The sequence below is a fragment of the Pseudorasbora parva genome, chromosome 17, assembly GCF_024679245.1.
Source record: "Pseudorasbora parva isolate DD20220531a chromosome 17, ASM2467924v1, whole genome shotgun sequence".
NCBI lineage: Eukaryota > Metazoa > Chordata > Actinopteri > Cypriniformes > Gobionidae > Pseudorasbora > Pseudorasbora parva.
In genome coordinates, this window is record NC_090188.1 from 1637803 (window position 1) to 1640893 (window position 3091).

Here is a 3091-nt window from a genome sequence, read left to right on the forward strand (position 1 = left end):
TTGAAGGATGCCTTAATAGACAAACCTTAATAGACTGGTGCAGGGCCGGCGTTTGCTATAGGCGAGCTAGGCGGTTGCCTAGGGCGACAATTGTGTTAGGGGCGCGAGCGCGCTCTAGTGCCGCACATACTTCCCATTAAGCATAGAATCGGAACAAGCGAAATACAACATAATGTTCATTAAACATGATCATCATAGGGCGCCCCCTCAGCCACACGTTTAATTACTTATCAACCTGATTATTAGATTGAATTGATGGTGATTATTGATTATTAGTTCAGGCGTTAGGTCAGGCAAGTGCTCATCTTGCGCGTTCCTCAAAAGTGAGGCGTCTAAAACCGCGGATGCACAGGGATGGAAAAAGAGAAAAAAAGAAAGGAAGAAAATCGAAAGAAAGCCCAGTATAGAGGTTAGTCTTCTTATCTCAGCCAATAAGTTGTCAAACAAAATAAAATTACTTAGTATCAATCTTATCAACTATTGTTGATCATATTTATTTTATAAATATTATTAATATTGTCACTAAGCTATCACTTGCTAGTTTTCTACATAATTACTATACGTATTGCAAACATAACTTCACTGACAATAATCTACAATAACCTAAATGGATGTCATTTAAATATCAAAAGTCCAGTTCGTTATGAATATGGATAACGTACGGTATGCATGTTATTTATGAAAAGTACAAACACTCTCTACGTGGGCGTCGGAAGGAAATAAATACGGCCTCTCGTTTTTTTTTTGTTTTTTTTTTTTTTTTACTGGAGCAGCCTAACGATAGATGCCATATTATTTACATTAAACACAAATATGCTGTGTTCACCAATTTCTGTACAGTGGCTGTAGTGTAGTGGTAAGACGCATGGCAGCAAGATTTGATGCAGTTCGATCAGAGGTTAGATCCCGCCTTTTGCCAACCCGCTCTATTCCCTTTTCCCATCACATACCAGATCGGAAAGGCATTTATTTTCAATAAAAAGTGAGAAAATGTTTGAAAAGTGGAAATAAAGCGTCAAACGTGTTTAATAATAAGTGCTTCTCGGTTAGGGGTAGGCCTAGGAAAACAGACGTGCTGAATTAAGAATAGAGACGATAAAAGTGAGTGGGGTGGGGAGGGGTGGGGGCGCAAAACTCCATCTCGCCTAGGGCAACCAAAGAGCTAGAGCCGGCCCTGGACTGGTGTATTAGAATTATATCAAAGTTAAATCTGTTAAGCCTTAAAGGAAGTGTGTGTTAGATTGTGGCCAAAACTGGTACTGCAATCAGATGACTGTAGAGCGGTGTCTCCCCCTCCCCCTCCGCCTGACTCGAGGTTGCCAGATTGGCTGCAGGATCAGCAGAACGTCTGTAGATCTGCAGCTGTGGTAACTAGAGCAGATCTGGCAACCCCAAACACTACTGACTCGTGATTGGTCGATAGGTGGAGGGCGGAGCTTCAGGCCAAAACACAACATGACATCATCAACATCAGTTGAGCTGCAACAACAACTTTATAATGACAATATCCTGCCGGACTACTGCTGTCAGTGATAGAAGTGTTTGAAATGAACACGATTTCTTAATGTCTAGAGACAGATCAGGGCCATTTTATGATTCATTCAAATACATTTCTTACATACAGTTCCTTTAATGTTCCCACTGTTGCTACCATATTATTCACAGTAAAGTTCTGGCAACCACAGCTGATGATTTTTTTACCCTTAAATTTCCCAGATTTTTTCGCCCCATCTCTTCTTCTGCAGACGGTTCACTGTTGGATCTCCGTCTGATCTGATCGGGTATGTCAGTTTATCGCTGGAGGTGCGACTGAACAAAAGAAACACAGATGAGAGATGACAGAGAACATTAACTATCACACTCAACTACATGCCTCTCGTTTTTGGAGAAAATGTATTTGTGTGACAGACATCATGTTTTTTACACACAAAATGACAAAGGCGTCAATTTGTAAATAGTAATAAAATATGGCAATAACTCTATGTGACAGTAATAAAGAAGAGTTATTCTGTGTCAATTAATCTTGATAATGTCAGATATCAGGGATGTAAAGGATTATAATCAACCAATCAGCTGTTAGATTTAAGAACACAATTAGATAATACCAGTTTAGCTCAACCAATAACCAGGCAATGCTTCATTTTAATAATAATAATTAGTTACATTAATATAGTGCTTTTCTAGGCACTCAAAGTGCTTTACATGGGGGGGGGGGGGTCTCCTCAACCACCACCAATGTGCAGCATCCACCTGGATGATGCGACGGCAGCCATATTGCGCCAGACCGCTCACCACACACCAGCTGATTGGTGGAGAGGAGACCGAGTGATGAAGCCAATCAGGAGAGGCGGATGATTAGGAGGACATGATGGACAGCGGCCAATGGGCAAATTTGGGATTTTTAACGACCACAGAGAGTCAGGACCTCAGTTTTCAGATTTTGTTCAGTCTGTATACTGTTTGTTCAAATTGCTTACTTAACCCTTAAATGCATGACTGTTTCGCCAAACATTCTTACATATTCGGGTCGTTAGCGACCCGGATCTATATTTAACATGGATAGACCTCTACCTGTCATGATAATATATAAAACTCCTGATGTTAGAGTAACACTTACAGAAGAATAAAATAAAACCTATTTCGTTACCTTTTGGAGCTTGTAAGGGTTCAGTTTGAGCAGATGTTTAATACCATCATCATCTGTCCTCGTCAGAGCTCGTTTACCAGTATATTCAGCATCTGCCTCATATTCGCCATCTCCAGCATATCCTCCAAACTCATTTTCAACGTCTTCAAAATCAATATTTTGATCACTGACAGCTTCTTGACCACATCCATCATCAAGAGACAGTGACACTAATATCTGATTGTGTTTAGTACTCGCTCTCTGCTGTAAATCACTGAGCCATTTCAAGTTTTGCAGATTATAATTATTGTTTCGTCAGAGGTATGAGTGAAACGTCACTTCATCATTGCGTATCAGACATTGCCACCTTGTGGAATAAAGGTGAATTGCGCCGTATTTCGTCATTATAGATTAATTTATCATTGTGCAAAAAAAATATACGTACAATCCTACACACCTCGGGTC